General features: G+C 42.2%; 1 protein-coding gene across 1 annotated transcript in view; it reads left to right on the top strand.

Annotated features, from left to right (window-relative positions):
* Window positions 1–8379: 8379 nt before the first annotated feature.
* Window positions 8380–18050, top strand: part of SV2B (synaptic vesicle glycoprotein 2B) — a 262076-nt gene continuing 252405 nt past the window's right edge. The window contains exons 1-2 of the mRNA XM_059879070.1: window positions 8380–8534; window positions 14666–14820. The gene's annotated coding sequence lies outside the window, so the exon portion shown is untranslated. The remainder of the gene's footprint in view (window positions 8535–14665; window positions 14821–18050) is intronic.

The raw sequence follows: 18050 nt of genomic DNA, 5'->3' as shown, positions 1-18050 counted from the left end.
TAACTATGTGCCACAATTACTGAAGCACTGAAGCCCTTGCACTGCAGAGTCTCTGCTCTACAGGGACACAGAGCACTTTCGAGGACAGGAGTGGATGGAGTTGAGAAAAACTATGTGGGCCTTGAGAGGACCCAGCACCGAGCTGCTGCCCAATCTTTGCTCAAGAGAGCACCATCTATGCTGGCAACTGGGAAATGTGTCAAGTCCCAAAGACTACTGTGCCCCTCCTGGAGTAAGCTTTTGTATTACCAGGGCCAAGAAACAAAGTAGGTGTTCCCTCCCTACCATCACACTAGTATCACCCACAGAGATCCATCAGTGTGTTTCCGGCATGTTGATCACCTGGAGTGAGTGCTGTCCATCTATTCCCCGAGACACTGCTAGTCTCAATTGAATGACCTCATGGGTCCAGTGCCCACTTTGCTGGTCAACAACACTTGTGAGCCCAGCTGGAGCCCGGGCCCTAGGCACCTGGAGGGGCCGTGGTGAGGTCACACAGAAAGACCCAGCTGTGGTTCTTTGGTGAAATCAGCTCTCTGAAACACCAACCCATCCCTTAGACATTCAAAACTGGCACATACTCCATGGCCGATTCAGATAGCCTTCTTTTCCACTTTATAATCTAATCATACATTTCCTCCTGTGATTAATATTTTCCAGGAGAATGATTTTCATGGTTTCAGGGCATGTGCAGGTAGCATAATTTGTTTTTAAAAATCCCCTTTTGTTGGACATGCAGATGATTTCCAGTGTTTTGCTGCTGCAAATAGTGTTACAATGACCTGCCTTGTGAAATCTTTGTGAATGTCTCTGAATTGAAAACAGACTCATAAAAAATGTCAAGCAATCACAAAACAAGGACTATGAACATGATTGTCTGGGTTTTGCTCTTGCTTTCCAAGATTATTAGCAGCCCATAAAGCAGCTGAAGCCTCAGCTGCCTTGCAGATGGGCAAAGCCCACAGGGGCTTCATGTGGACTTAACACACACTGGAGAGGGGAAGAAAGGCGGACATAGGAGTTTAAGATTGCCATGGAAACACGCTTCTTGGCTAAATATACATCTTGCTATCTAACGAGTGTCTCAGAGTCTACAATGACCCGTATATGTGGAGTGAGGTGCCACTTTGGGGTCAGCAGTTTCTGAGGAGACTCTGCAGTCCCTAGCAGCCTTTGCCCTCTCCCTTATGACTCAGAAGTCCAGCTAGAGTTGTCTTCACACATGAACAGAAAAGCCGTGAAATATTAATGCTCTGTTACTGACTCTGCTGCAAACACTTGGAGAGTATCAGCCCCTTCCAAATCAATAAGCTTTTCATTATGCATGAGTGCCCCAAACTCCTTTTGGTTACAGGGTGGGAGGACTAGGAGCACAGGCCAGAGGAAGATGCCAAACTGGGAGGGTCATAGTCCCTTTATTCAATGTTTTTACTGCAGAACCAGTTCAGTCAGTGCAGAGAATGAGAGTGTGTTACCCATCAAACAACCCATGACTTGGAGAAGCCCAGTGGGTCACTTTGAATTTTCTACTCTTTCATATTAGAAAAAGGGAAATCGTGTTGTACAGCAGAAACTAACACGACATTGTAATGCAATTATACTCTAAAAAATAAATAATTAAAAAAAAAGAGAAGTGGTAGGATTTTAACATATTTTATCTCTGTTTACACACTCATTACAGTAAATTTGGAGAGTACAGAAAGATATTAAAATTTTTAAAAATTTGCCATTTCCACTCCCTGCTGCTGCTGCTGCTAAGTCGCTTCAGTCGTTGTCCGACTCTGTGCGACCCCATAGACAGCAGCCCACCAGGCTCCCCGTCCCTGGGATTCTCCAGGCAAGAACACTGGAGTGGGCTGCCATTTCCTTCTCCAATGCATGAAAGTGAAAAGTGAAAGTGAAGTTGCTCAGTCGCTAGTGGGATGGAAAGTTCGCAGTATTTGCATATTGTGGCTGCCCCCGCAATAGGCATAATTATCAACATTCTCCTTTAGAGTGGTACATTTGTTACAGTCAATAACTTATACTGACACATCACTATCACCCAAGTCTGTAGGGTTCACTGTTGGTGGTGTATAGTCTATGGATTTGGATAAATGTATGAAGACATGCATTTACCATATGACTGTCATAAAGATTAGTTTCACTGCCTTAAAAATCCTCTGTGCATTTTAGGACTTTTAGGGCAATGAATACATTGTATCAATACATGTACACTGAATATCATTGTATATGATACTATGATGAAGCATACATGTTACTGTACATTTGTGCAAACCTACAGAATGTACAACAAGAGTGAACCCTCATGTAAACTATAGACTTTGGGTGACTCTGATGTGTCAATGTACTTTTATTAATCATAACATACGTACTACTCCGGTGGGGGTTGTTGATAATGGAAGAGGACTCGATGGACATGTGTCTGAGCAAGCTCCGGGAGTTGGTGATGGACAGGGAAGCCTGGTGTGCTGCAGTCCATGGGGCAGCAAAGAGTCAGACACGACTGAGTGACTGAACTGAACTGACTGATGCATGTATGGGAGCAGAAGATATATAAGAAGCCTCTGTACCTTCTTCCTTACTTTGGCTGTGAACCTAAAACTTCCCTAAAAAAATAAAGCCTGTTATTAAAAAAAAAACAGTTCATGCTTTGCCTACTTATGCCTTAATTTTAATTTATACGTGTCTTTATACTTAAAATGGGATTCTTGTAGACAACATAGAGTGGAGTCTTGCTTTCTGATCCACTCTGTCAGTCTTTTAATTGGGGTGTTTATACTCTTGACATTTAAAATGTTTGTCGATACAGTTGGATTACTATCTACACTATTTGTTTCTGTTTTCTGTTCATTGCCCTTGTTCTTTATTCCTATTTTTGTCATCCACTCTTTTCCCGCTATTTGTAGTTTTACTTGAGCAATTTATATGATTCAATTTTCTCTCCTTTCTTAGCATATCAGTTTTACTTCTTTTTCAGCTTTATTTAAGGGGTTGCCCTTGATAGAAATTGAGCTTCCTAGGTGGCACAGTGGTAAAGAATCTGCTTGCCAATGCAGGAGACTCAGGAGATACAGGTTCGATCCCGGGTCAGGAAGATCCCCTGGAGGAGGAAATGGCAATCTACTCCAGTATTCTTGCCTGGAATATTCCACGGACAGAGGAACCTGGCAGGCTACAGTCCATGGGGTCACAAAAAGTTGGACACGACCACACAACTGATTATGCACGCAGGCAGCCCTAGATAGAATTTGCAATTCATATATTTACAGATGAATCCAAGTCCACTTTCTTTCTTTTTAATTAATTAATTAATTTGGGTGCACCCAACCAGCTTGTCCTAGTTCCCTGACCAGGGATCGAACCCACACCCACAGCAATGAAATCCAGGAGTCTTAACTACTGGATCGCTAGGGAATTCTGAAGTCCACCTTTAAATAACGCTATACTGCTTCACAAGTAGTGCAAGTACCTATGAAAACAAAATATTCCTATTTCTTCCTCCCAACCTATCACTTCATGGGAAATACATGGGGAAACAGTGGAAACAGTGTCAGACTTTATTTTCGGGGGCTCCAAAATCACTGCAGATGGTGACTGCAGCCATGAAATTAAAAGACGCTTACTCCTTGGAAGAAAAGTTATGACCAACCTAGATAGCATATTGAAAAGCAGAGACATTACTTTGCCAGCAAAGGTCTGTCTAGTCAAGGCTATGGTTTTTCCAGTGGTCATGTTATGGATGTGAGAGTTGGACTGTGAAGAAAGCTGAGCGCCGAAGAATTGATGCTTTTGAACTGTGGTGTTGGAGAAGACTCTTGAGAGTCCCTTGGACTGCAAGGAGATCCAACCAGTCCATTCTGAAGGAGATCAGCCCTGGGATTTCTTTGGAAGGAATGATGCTGAAGCTGAAACTCCAGTACTTTGGCCACCTCATGCTAAGAGTTGACTCATTGGAAAAGACTCTGATGCTGGGAGGGATTGGGGGCAGGAGGAGAAGGGGACAACAGAGGATGAGATGGCTGGATGGCATCACTGACTCGATGGACGTGAGTCTGAGTGAACTCTGGGAGTTGGTGGTGGACAGGGAGGCCTGGCGTGCTGCGATTTATGGGGTCGCAAAGAGTCGGACACGACTGAGCGACTTAACTGAACTGAACTGAACCCTTGCTTCTACCTTATATCACTGCAGTCATTTATTTCATTCACACAGAAGCATATGGAAGTGTGTATGCTTATATATACAATGGCATATGCTTATATTGTATATATTGGGAAAGGAACTGACAACCCACTCTGGTATTCTTGCCTGGGAGATCCCATGGTCACAGGAGCCTGGTGGGCTACAGTTCATGGGGTCACAAGGAGTCGGACATGACTAAGTGACTAAATGATGATGATTATATTGTATATATATAATAAACATGCAGAATCAAGTACATTGTTGCTACCGTTATCTGTAACAAACTATTATCTGTGAAATCAATTAAGAATAAGAAACATAAAAGCTTTTATTTACCTTCATAGATTTCTTCTCTCGCACTCTTCCTTTCTTTATGTGGATGTGAGCTTCTGACCCGTATCAATTTCCTTCCCTTGGAGGAGTTCATCCAGAGGATGTGACCACTTGATGACCCATGAGCTGGACCCAGGAGGTGGGAGGCTCCTCCACCCTCTGCTGTCCCTGAAGCCTGCACTCTGCCCACTGTTCCCACAGTGCGAGCCATTTTCAAAGATGCAGCTTTAAAGCCATCTGTTGTTCAGGCCATCTGGATGGTATGTGTGACTGAACTTTGTTCAGTCCTCTACATAAAGTTTAAGATTCTGGTGGGCAGGTCTGGAGATTGACTTATCTTGTGGCACCTAAGATAAGCCTCAACCTAATTATTACTGAATTAGGTCACGTGGATGCCTACAGGAGCCCCAGCTGGCCTGGATGGGGAAGGTTTTTCCCTATTCAACTGGGACAAAAACCGAAGCTGAGGTGGAAGCAATGTAAGCTTTATTCAATGGCCGGAGGCTGGAGAAGCAGGAACTTGGTTACAAATCAACTTCTCGCCTGGGTGAATGATTCAGGCAAGATTTTAAGGGTAAGGTTCATGATGGGGAGGCAACTGCATCGGTTTTCTAAGAGGCAGGAGTCTTCCTGGAACTGAGTTGCTACCTCTTTTCTGCCCATGCATGGTTCTTTAGCATCTGGGTTGGAAGCTGGTGGAACCATCCTGGTGTGGATGGCAGAGAGGTTAGAATTATAATGAGATGGTAACAAGCTGCAGGGTGGTCTTTGCCCCACTTGTGACGCTGAACCAGCTTGCCAGGGTGTTCTTGTGGATGGACTCTTGTTCCTGTGCCATGAACAGGACATGGTTTATTGCTGTTTGGTCGCTAAGTCGTGTCCAGCTCTTTGCAACCCCAGGGACAGCAGCACGCCAGGTTCCCCTGTCCTTCATTATCTCCCGGAGTTTGCTCAAATTCATGTCCATTGAGTTGGTGATGTTATCTAACCATCTCATCCCCTGTCACTCCCTTCTCCTTTTGCTTTCAATCTTTTTCAGCGTCAGGATCTTTTCCAATGAGCCAGCTCTTATCATTGGGCTTGCCAGGTGGCGCTAGTGGTAAAAAAAAAAACCCCGCCTGCCAGTGCAGGAGACAGGAGATGCAGGTTTGAACCCTGGGTTGGGAAGATGCCCTGGAGAAGGAAGCGGCAACCCACTCCAGTATTCTCACCTGGCAGATCCCATGGACAGAGGAACCTGGTGGGTTGTAGTTTATGGAGTCACAGAGTTAGACATGACTGAAGCAACTTAGCACGCATGCATGGTTTGGTCTCCTCACAGTCCAAGAAACTCTCAAGAGTTTTCTCCAGTACCACGACTTGAAAAGTTAGTTGTGGTTTTCTGCATTTTACCTGGAGGGAGGGGTAGGGATATGGTCCTGGGGCCACAGCCTTGGTACCAAGTTCCCTTGCTTATTAGACCTGCCACCTACCAGGCTGGAGTGTCTGCCTCTTCTTTGTCCTCTGTGTCTGGGAATCTCTTTCAGATTTTCCACGGGAAGCTCTAGGTCGTTTTTTTTTCTTTTTTTTAACATTAAAAAATATATATTTATTTAAAAACATTTTTAACTTATTTTGGCAGTGCTGGGTCTTAGTTGTAGCTTACAGGATTTAATTCTCTGGCTTAGGATCAAACCAGTACCCCCTGCATTGGGAGCATAGAGTCTTAGCCACTGGACCACCAGGTTGTTGGCTTTGAACCAACACCTTCTCTCTGAAGAAACTTCTTTTAACATTTCAAGGCAAGACTATACATTCTCTCAATTTTTGTGTGCCTTAGAATGTATTTATGGTTCGCTTTTGAAGAGGACCTCAGAATACAGAATCCTGGGTTGGAGTTCATTTTTTTCCTCTCAACACTTCAAATATTTCACTCCTCGCTCTTCTTGCTTGCATGGTTTCTGAGGGACTAGGTGGATGTCATTTTTCCTTTCGTCCTTTTAGAGGGAAGGCATGTTTTCCCTCTGGCTCTTTTTAAGATTTTTATCTTTGATTTTCCTCAGCTGGAATATTATATACTTAATATTTTCCCCCATTATCCTATCTGTTCTCTGAGCTTCCTAAATCTGTGGTTTGGTGGCTGATGTTAATTTGGTGAAATTCTTAGTCATTATGATACTGAGTCCAAGCTCATTTTGCTCGCTGCTTGACAGACCAGTATACAGGGACAGGCGTTCCTAGGGCAAGGAATGACGATATTTGGAAATGCACCAGGCTGAGGAGACAGCGGACAAACGTCTCAGAGAACCATCTTTCCCGAGTCAGAATTCGGGCTCCTTTATATGGGGGGGGGGGGGGGGGGGGAGGGGAGGGGCACACTGCGAGGCGACCGTTGGTGGGGATGGGAAGCTAACAGCCAATCAGGAAGGCCCACTTCAACGGCTGGGTGTCCATGCCGCCCCTATTATAATTATTGCTTTGAATATTTCTTCTGTTCCTTCTTTCCCCCTTGGTATTCCTTTTACTTGAATGTTGTACCTTCTGTAGTTGTCCTACAGTTCTTGGCTCTTCTGTTCCATTTTTAATCTTTTTCCTCGTTGCCTCTCAGTTTTAGAAGTCTCTAGTGGCGTATCAGGCTTCCCTGGGGGTGCTGCTGCTAAGTCACTTCAGTCGTGTCCGACTGTGTGTGACCCCGTAGACGGCAGCCCACCAGGCTCCCCTGTCCCTGGGATTCTCCAGGCAAGAATACTGGAGTGGGTTGCCATTTTCTTCTCCAATGCATGAAAGTGAAAAGTGACAGTGAAGTCGTTCAGTCGTGTCCGACCCTCAGCAACCCCATGGACTACAGCCTTCCAGACTCCTCCGTCCATGGGATTTTCCAGGCAAGAGTACTGGAGTGGGGTGCCATTGCCTTCTCCCCAGGGTGTGCTAGTGGTAAAGAATCCCTCTGCCAAAGAAGGAGACCCAAGAGGGAGGGTTTGATCCCTGGGGCAGGGTAGACCCCCCTGAGAAAGAAATGGGAACCTGCTCCAGTGTTCTTGCCTGGAGAAGCCCATGGACAGAGGGAGCCTAGAGGGCTACAGCCCATGGTCCCAGAGGAGTCATGTGTATACATGGACTTGTGTATACATGGTGTCTAGATGGAGAAGATATTTGGGGAGGAAAGGACAAGCACTTCACCCAGCTTGGGTGGCTTTCTTAAGTGGGAATACATGAGCTGAGTTTTTAATGGTGACAAGAATTCAGCCAGATGAAGACCAAGCTGACAAAGGGAGCTTAAATAGAGGAAACAGCTCATGCAAAGCTGGAGGCGTGGAAAATGGACAGTGTCCTGAGTGGAAGGTGAAGACTGACGGGGCACTAAGAGAGGCAAGATTAAGAACTGGGTTAGCAGGAGTTATTTTCATTTTGGTCTCCAAGAACTGTGTTTTTCCTGGAAAGAGATCAGAAACTCATAGTTACAGTTGTCTAGTGGCGTATCAGGCGTAAGCATGTCTGTAACACATGCTTGTGCTCAGTTGTGTCCCACCGTTTGTGACTCCAAGGACTGTAGCCGTGCAGGCTCCACTGACCATGGGATTTTCCAGGCAAGAATACTGGAGAGGGTCGCATTTCCCTCTCCAGGGGATCTTCCCAACTCAGGGATCCGACACATGTCTCCTGCACTGGCAGGTGGATTCTTTACCACTGAGCCACTGCATGTCAGTGAGGCCAAGCTTTACCAAGCAGAATATGGTCCAGAAATCTTTTATTATTATTACTTTTTCCCTAAGGAATCCTCTTTTATTATTATTATTTTTTCCCCTCAGGATCCTCTTTAAGAAGATGTGGGACAAAAGTCAGGTTTGTTTGTTTTTTTTTAATGTGGACCATTTTTTAAAAAGTATATTGAATGTGTTACAATATTGCTTCTGTTTCACATTTTGGTTTTTTGGCCTTGAGGCACGGGGAATCTTAGCTCCCCCATCAGGGATGGAACCCTTACCCCCTGCATTGGAAGGTGAAGTCTTAACCACTGGACCACCAAGAAGTCCCAAGGGTCAGTTTTTAAAGGATTTTCATCAAACATAGAATTTAAAATGAAAATTTTATACCTAAGATAAATTTCACTTATCTAAAAAATTCACTTAACTGGCTTCCTTAGAAACAGTGCTTTTAGGCTTTTTAATTAGAAAAATGTGTAAAAGTAAATATTGAACATAACTCCAAGTATAGAAAAAGCAGGCATTTCAGCTTGAAACAAGGGTGTGTGTGTATGTGTGTGTGCGCGTGTGTCTGTACCAAAGCATCCAGAACTCAAGTGATATAAGCGTGCCCTTCACCTGGAAGACTAGAACTGTAGAACACAATTTACAAAATATTAGAGAATATGAGAGATGAAGGAACTTACAGATGATTTAATGAATTGTTAGAATTCTAAACCCTTCATGTTAGAAATAGGAATTCTAAGAGTTGGCACGGCATTGTAACTGTTTTTTTCCAGGAAATGAGACCAAATGATGTCTCAGGCACTCTAAAAATTCTGATGACTTAATTTCTCCACATGCTTTCTTTTCCCCAGAAAGGAAGTTGACATACTGGGACCATCTTGGGCCTCAATTCAGGAAGTTTAATAAAAATAACAAGTATAAATTTTGTTATTTTGGGAGCACTTTCTGTATTTCCTACACTGTGAAAGCATTTTCTATTTGTTATCTTAAATTAAAAAAAAATTGTAATAAAATACATAGAACAAATTTTGTCATCTTAGCCACTTTTAAGTGTACAGTGTAGCTGCTAAGTCACTTCAGTCGTGTCCGACTCTGTGCGACCCCATAGACGGCAGCCCACCAGGCTCCCCCGTCCCTGGGATTCTCCAAGCAAGAACACTGGAGTGGGTTGCCATTTCCTTTTCCAATGGGTGAAAGTGAAAAGTGAAAGTGAAGTCGCTCAGTCGTGTCCGACTCTTATTGACCCCATGGACTGCAGCCTACCAGGCTCCTCCATCAATGGGATTTTCCAGGCAAGAGTACTGGAGTGGGGTGCCATTGCCTTCTCCGATACAGTTAAGCAGTATTAGGTAATTCACATTTTTATGCAACCATCACCACCATCCATCCCCAGAACTCTTTTTATCGTGCAAAACTGAAACTTGATACCAATTATGGAACAATTTCTACTACCCTCCTGGCAACTACCATTCCACTTTCTGTCTCTTTGAACTTGACTACTCTTGTACTTTATATAACTGGAATTATACAGTATTTGTCCTTTAGTGACTGGCTTATTTCACTTAACATAGTCCTCCATGTTCGCCCATGTTGCAACATGTATCAAAATTTCCCTCTTTTAGGACTGAATTCCATTATATCTATATACCACCATTTGCTTATCCAAATGGTTGCTTCCTTCTCTTGGCTATTGTCAATAATATTACTATAAATGTGTTTTAAAATATCTCTTTAAATCCTTGCTTCCAATTTTTTAGGCATCCTCATCCGTGGATTCTGGGTCAAATGGTAATTCTATTTTTAATTTTTTAAAGAAGAACCTTACTGTTTTTCATGACAACAGCACCATTTTACATTTTTACTAACAGTGCACAACAGTTCCAACTTCTCTATATCATTGCCAACCCTTGCTATTTTGTTTTCTTTAAATACTGATAGCCATCCTAATGGGTGTGAGGTGGTAATTCAGTGTGGTTTTGATTTGCATTTCTCTAATGATTAGTGATGTTGAGCATCTTTTTATGTGTTTACTGACATTTGTATATTTTCTTTGGAGACACACGAGTTCAAATCCTTTGTCCATTTTTTAATTGGGCTTGGTTTTTGTTTTGTTGAGTTGTAAGGATTCTTTATGTCTGCTTGCTATTAACCCTTGATGAAATAGATCACTTGCAAATATTTTCTCCCATCCTGTGAGTTGCCTTTTCACTCTGTTGATTGTCTCCTTTGATGCACAGAAGCTTTTAATTTCATATATAGATCAATTTATCTTTTTCTTTTTTTTGCTTTTGTTGCCTGTTCTTTTGGTGACATACCCAAGAAAACAATGCCAAATCTAATATCATAAGACTTCTGTAGGGTTCACGCTTATATTTAGGTCTTTCCTCCATTTTGAGTTGATTTTTGTATAGGTTGTAAAGCAAGGATTGCATTTCATTCTTTTACATGTGGATATCTGGTTTTCCCAACATCATTTGTTGAAGCCACATGACTTTCTTAAAGCCACCCAGCTAAATGGTAGCACAGATGGGAAAAAACCTTAGTTTTCTGTTTTTAAGTTTTTAAGTCTTCCCCTCTGGAGAAGGCAATGGCACACCACTCCAGTACTCTTGCCTGGAAAATCCCATGGACAGAGGAGCCTGGTAGGCTGCAGTCCATGGGGTCGCTAAGAGTCGGACACGACTGAGCGACTTCACTTTCACCTTTCACTTTCATGCACTGGAGAAGGAAATGGCAACCCACTCCAGTGTTCTTGCCTGGAGAATCCCAGGGATGGTGGAGCCTGGCGGGCTGCCGTCTATGGGGTCGCACAGAGTCGGTCACGACTGAAGCGACTTAGCAGCAGCAGCAGGAAGTCTTCCCCTCTATTCTTTGTTAGTGCCTCCTGGCCCACTCTTTTAGGTAACTGAGGCATTACTGTCACCACACACAGGTGTGATGGAGCTTACACTCTTGAGTACACTTGCATTTTTAAGGAAGAATTTGTTGCTCCTAATATTTTTGAATAAGTAAAGAAATCACCGCCTGCTCAAATGGTCATCCAGTGTCCCCCTCTACTCACCATTCTTCTGAGTTTGGAACAAAGGCAAAGCAAATCACAAAAATAGTCACTTGTCATTTGTACTTTATTTCATATAGTTACCCTTACTAAATCCCAGGGCCCCTTAAGTACCAAGCATCTTTCCACAGGGAAAGCAAACAGGCTTGCTCAATGAGCTGTAAAAATATTAAAATATGAATTATGAAATGATTAATGTGAGAGGTCCAAACTTCGCTAACTAAATTTCTAAACTACATTCTATCTACTGAGACTCTCTTTGATCATAATGCTAGTTTGATTCATCACTAAACTGCCTTGTGTCTAATTTTCTTTGCAGGAACTGGTACTTAATATATCTCAGAGGGAAAGATTTATGAGTAAAAATCCTAAGAGTAAAAATATTTAAAAATCACTTTCAAAATGTGTTAAACAGGACAAATTTCATTCTGTGTAAGCCTGTGTAACTCTATGTATATTGAGTCCCACAGAGTCCAGTCTTTGCCTGGTGTTGTATTTAAAGAAACACAACTCAACAATTAAAAGTAATTAGAATATTCCAGTGTTAGCAATCATATGCCTCTTGATCAACAGCAGAGTAGATTCAATTCATCACCCATGTTTATTTCAGTCTGTGAGTCTTTCACACTCTGCAACCATCCTTCCAGCTGAATCAGATGTCCTCCCCGACACGTATCCATTAGCCTGTTTTATTTTAATCCCTTCTCTCCTTCCTTCTAGAATCCATTTTCTTCCTCAGATATTTCCTTCTTCAAAGATTTCACTGCAATGCACAGTAAAGGGAATAGCCTTATCATCTTCATCCCTACCATTGTTGTCCAGGCCACCATCACTTCTAACCCAAATTGCTACATCAACATCTAAATAGTCTCCTTGCTTCCACCCCAGTCCCAGATGATCCTTTAAAAATATACTCCAGTCTCACCTGTCCCCTCGTTTGAGTACTCACTTGTTTACTATCTGTTTCGCTTAGTAGATGATGCTCTTTAACGATGGGGAATCTTGTCTGTTTCTGGGTTGTATCCCCAGGGAGGAGAGCAATGATGATTGGTACATGAAAGGCACCCCCAGTTTTTGAACGAAAAACTGAGCTGTTGAACAACCTTCTTGCTTGCGTCTATGCGTTTATTTATTTTTGGCGGTGCTGGATCTTCATTGCTGCGTGGGCTTTTCTCTAGTTTCAGCTTCCCTCTAGGTGTGGATGGGGGCTTCTCATTGTGGTGGCTTCTCTTGTTGTGGAGTGCAGGCTCCAGGGTGCACGGGCTTCAGTAGTTGTGTAGGCTTGGTAGTTGTGGCTCCCGGGCTCCAGAGCACAGGCTCAGCAGTTGTGGCTCGGGGCTTAGTTGCTCCGCAGCATGTGGGATCATCCCAGATCAGAGATCGAACCTGGGTCTCCTGCATTGGCAGGAAGATTCTTTACCCTTGAGCCACCAGGAAAGCCCCCATCCTTCTTTTGTAAATACTGTTTCTCCTGTAGAGGATGCCCTCTGTAAGAACTGGCAAAATTTCAGCTTCAGGTTACAGAAAAGATAGCATGCTTTATTTCACATAAACAAGTAGCTTACGCACATTTTGAGCATGGCCAAGGCAATACCAATAAGGCTTCACAAATAGTGAGGTGAACAAATCCTATATTCAAGGAAAACAAATGCTGTGTCTCTGCTACCTTCCTACTGCTACCCGCAATGCCACAATTCATATGAAAGTGAAAGTCGCTCAGTCCTGTCTGACTTTTTGCAACCCCATGGACTATACAGTCCATGGAATTCTCTAGGTCAGAATACTGGAATGGGTAGCCTTTCCCTTCTCCAGGGGATCTTCCCAACCCAGGTCTCCAGCATTGCAGGTGGGTTGTTTACCAGCTGAACCACAAGGGAAGCCCAAGAATACTCGAATGGGTAGCCTGTCCCCTCTCCAGTGTATCTTCCTGACCCAAGAATCGAACCGGGGTATCCTGCATTGCAGGCAGATTCTTTACCAACTGAGCTATCAGGAAAGGCTATAAATATGCAATTTTTTTTCTTAGTGGTTTCCTCTTAATAAAGGGGAGATTAAGAAGAAAGAAGTGACTTAAATAATAAGGAAGTTAATGTGTTTCCATTATTGGAAATACAGAGGTAGCCAGATTCTAGCAACAGGACGATGATGTTGAGTTTGAAGGTGCTTTTTATGTCTCTGTCTGACATCTGGAGCTGTGTGTGCACACCTCCTGTGCCCCGTCTCATATCCTCTCAGTCTACCTTCCATCCAGCCTTGGATGCAAGAGTCAGCTCTACTCAAGTGTCTTGGCACCTTGCCTCAGCTACACAGTGTATTTTTTACTTTCTGCCCCAGGGCTTTTCTGATACTAGATATGGGATTCTTCTGGGAACCTGCTAGTCCAACTTGAGGACCAATGAATGATTCAGTCGCAGAATCATCAGTTCTTTTGTGAAGCCTCTGTGAGGCAGCTAAACCAACTGGAGCACCAGCTGATGCTTCCACATAAACAAATGTGCAAATATGAAATTTACATTCAGTGCTCCAACCTTTGATCAATGAGAGATGAATGTGCCAGATAAACACCTTAGAACATCTAAGTGGCCTGGAATAGTGCTTGGCACATAGTAGGTACTCAATAATATTTGCCTATTATTAATATGGTTGAATATAGTATATATATGCATACACATATATTAATATATTTAACAACACATGTTATCTTTATACATCTGTTACTGGGTTTCACTTGTAGTCATCTCTGTGTTTCTAGAGCTTGAAGTGAATAAAGATCTGTTGAATGAATGAATGAACAAATAGTACAGAGAATATATGCTATATAAATATCTGGAAGGGAGAGATTACTATGTGAAGCTAGGGGAGGAAGTAAGGTTGTCTGGGCAGGTTCATTGAAAGAAGTGGAATCTCAGCAGGTACTTGAAAGATAAATTAGGTTTTCATAGGGTTGAGGATTAGAAACAATATTAGTATGAGGAGCTGTGTGTGTAATGATACAGAAGAGAAAACAAATACAAAATATTCAAGGGAACAGACCAATTTGGGTAGAACGGGAGGTGTGGGGACAGGCATGAGGAGGAATAAGACAGGACAGCTAGATTGAAACTAAAATTATTCCTATAGGAGAGTGATTTTATGGAAGAATCCAGGCTTTGGAATTTTACTGTAATTTGACTCTTAACCCTTTTGCTTATTAGTTGTGTGGCCTTCAAGGTATTACCTGACCACTCTAAGTTTTTAAAAATTTAGCACATGAAAATAAAGTGCATAACTTGCAGTGTTTGGGAAAAATTAGCAAAAATATATACAGAATGGCTTTCAAATTGTAAGTATGTGATAAAAGCAGCTGTTAAGTTGATTGTTATTCTGGCAGATAATGTTAAAGGCTTTTTTTTTTAAATACAGGAAGATTGGCATCTTAACATCATTTGATGGTAATATAATTGAACCATCAAAATTTACAGAGTGATAAAACCCAGGAAATGAACCAGCAAGTCTGCCAGACGCGTCCAGTGCATGGAAATCACTGTCTTCTCTGGTTGACTGGGAAGCAGCAGAAGGTAATGGAAATATTTAAAATCTTGTGATGGGATTTTGTGGGTTCCTTTTTTGCTCTTTTAGATTTAGTTTTAAAATTCTGCTTTCAAGCAGACAATTGCTTTCTTTAAAATGGAATTGTTTGGTTTTTCTGCAGTATCAGGTGATACTTTCCTTCCTAAGAGCCAACAATTAAATCTTTCTCAGTAGTTCACATACTGAATTTTGCCATGGTCAAGTCTGGAATTCCTCCCTGCCTATCGAGCAAATGGAAGAGATTCTGATTCTTTGCATCTTAAGTTATTCTACTGATAAAGCTACAGCCAGAAGAGACTTTATCATTATCACATTACTCTTAGGTAAAGACCCAGAAAGAGTAAACACTGGTTTTGTAAATAAGTTAATTCATATCACTTTTTAAAGATTCTGCATATAAGTGATATCATATGATATTCATTTGTAAGTTTACTTCACTTAGTATGGTCATCTCCAGGTCCGTCCATGTTGCTGCAAATGGCATTATTTCATTCTTTCTAATGGCTGGTTAATATTCCATTCCATTGTATACACCTACCAGAAACAGATTTATAGAAAGAATGTATGTTTAGCAGGGGAAAGGGTTGGGGAGGAAGGGCATAGATTGGGAGGTTGCGATTGACATGTACACACTACTATATTTAAAGTAAATAACCAACAAGACCTATTGCATAGCACAGGGAACTCTGCTCAATATTCTGTAATAACCTAAATGGTAAAAAAGACTTGAAAAAGAAAAGGTACACGTGTGTGTGTACGGCAGCCCACTCCGGTATTTTGCCTGGAGAACCCCATGGACAGAGGACACTGGCAGGCTACAGTCCTTGGGGTCACAAAAAGTCAGACACGACTGAGCGACTGGATGTATGTATAACTGGATCACTTTGCTGCATACCTGAAATTAACAAAACATTATTAATCAACTGTCTTTTCAGTTTAGTTCAGTCGCTCAGTTGTGTCTGACTCTTTGGGACCCCATGGACTGCAGCACTCCAGGCCTCCCTGTCCATCACCAGCTCCTGGAGCTGCTCAAACTCATGTCCATCGAGTTGGTGATGCCATCCAACCATCTCCTCCTCTGTTGTCCCCTTCTCCTCCCGCCTTCAACCTTTCCCAGTATCAGGTCTTTTCAAATGAGTCGGTTCATCAAGTGGCCAAAGTATTGGAGCTTCAGCTTCAGCATCAGTCCTTCCAATGAACACTCAGGACTGATCTCCTTTAGGATGGACTGGTTGGATCTCCTTGCAGTCCAAGGGACTCTCTATACTCCAACATAAAATAGAAATTTAAAAAATTAAGTGAAAAAAAAGTGACTACACGCGCTTTTCAGAATGTGCTGGTTTCCATATTGTAGCTTCAGTTGTGGCTCACCCCTTGCAGTCACAAACCACTGGCAGCTCTCATTTGGTATGCATTGGCCCTTCCCAAACACAAATCGACTGTGCCCCATTTCTACTCTAATTACCTTAACCTTTGCTGTTCTAAGCAAGCAGTTTAGGAGTCCACTGTACTTACTTTCCCAAAGTGAAAACATAAAATGAAGTGTTCCCTTAGATGCATTTGTATTCCTAAAGTGAACTGTTGTAATTAACAATAGAATTCTGTGGGAGGAGGACACAGAAATCTGACAGTTGTCCCCCTGTTTCCTGAAGAAAATAGGACCCAAAATGCTTTTGATTAAGTGAGGTTTATCTCTTGAGGCTTGAGGGATAAGAAAAGGTAATTTAGTTTCTACAGAAACATTTTGGTGAGAGATGTGCCTTGAATTTAAAGTAAGTTACATATCTGACTCAAAACGAATCTCAAAAGAAAATTTTAAAAATGATCTTCCCTTCAGATTTTCAGTTAGAAGTCAGAATTAGCATTTCTTTACCTATTGAAAAAGGAGATTTCCATTTATTAGAAGCAGTATATCATCGTGGTCATTGTCACTCCTGGTTTTAGGATGAGATAGCATAGGTTCATCTCCTGGCGTCGTTACTTACTATTAAGTGATCTTTGGCAAGTTACACAACTTGTCTGAAAAATGTACCTACCTCATAAAACAGTTGTGAGAGTTAAACAGTTAGCAAATCAATTTCTGCTTTCCAGTAATATTTAATAGGTGGCATGTCATTAATCTTCTGCATCAACTAGAAAAAAAGAATTAATTATAGGAATCATATTTTATTTTTTATTATTATTTAAAAACATTTATTAATTTATTTGGTTTCATTGAGGCACGTAGCATCTCTCACTGAGGCATGCAGGCTTCCTCTATTTGTGATGCACCGGCTCCAGAATGTGTGGGGTCAGTAGTCGCAGCTTTTGGGCTTAGCTGTCCCAAGGAATGTGGGATCTTAGTTCCCAATCCCCTGCACTGGAAGATGAATTTTTAACCACTGGACCACCAAGGAAGTCCCAGAAATCATATTTTAAAAGATATCTGAGAATAGTGGAAACAAAAAGGACTAAATGAACTAACATTCCAAAAAAGAAAGAGCTCTTTCTGTTGGTGTTCAGTTGCTAAGTCTTATCTGAATATTTGTGGCTCCATGGACTGTAGCATGCCAGGCTTCCCTGACCTTCACTGTCTCCTGGAGTTTGCTCAGACTCATATCACTGAGTTGATGCCATCCAACTATCTCATCCTCTGTCACCTGGCTGCCCTCAATCTTTCCTAGCATCAGGGTCTTTTCCAGTGAATCAGCTCTTTGCATCAGGTGGCCAAAGTTTTGGAGCTTCAGCTTCAGTATCAGTCCTTCCAATGATCTCTTGCTAGGTGAGCTGATTTTACTCTTTTCTTCCTTCTGGAGATTTGCTGAGTCCAAGCATAAGCTGAGGATCAGGTGAAGGGGCTCTACCAGGGGAAGACAAACCAGCAGAGCTTTAGAACACCATACGGCTTTATGCCTGTTTAAAATGTACAGAAACCCCAAATGTACAGTTTGCCTGGCGGGATCTTTGCTGAATGCTGAGTGGGGGAGTTGTATAAGAAGCTCCGTGTTGAATTGGAAAGGCAGAGTGAGATATTCTGCAGTCGCATAGTGCTGATGAGTAAAATCCTCCCTGAGGCAATGTCCTGCAATAAACACATGACCGCTGTCATCTTTAAAACATATGAAAACATAGGTGAAATTAGTCTAAGTAGGGCTAATATCCAGTTCCTTGGAAGCTTATTTTTGAATGGATTGAGGTGAGTAACCCCTCATCTTATCTGTATAACAGAGGGCAAGGT

The sequence above is a fragment of the Bos taurus genome, chromosome 21 (genome assembly GCF_002263795.3).
Source record: "Bos taurus isolate L1 Dominette 01449 registration number 42190680 breed Hereford chromosome 21, ARS-UCD2.0, whole genome shotgun sequence".
NCBI classification, from domain to species: Eukaryota; Metazoa; Chordata; class Mammalia; order Artiodactyla; family Bovidae; genus Bos; species Bos taurus.
The sequence above is the reverse complement of the archived record's forward strand: the minus strand, read 5'-3'. Positions and strand labels throughout refer to the sequence as shown.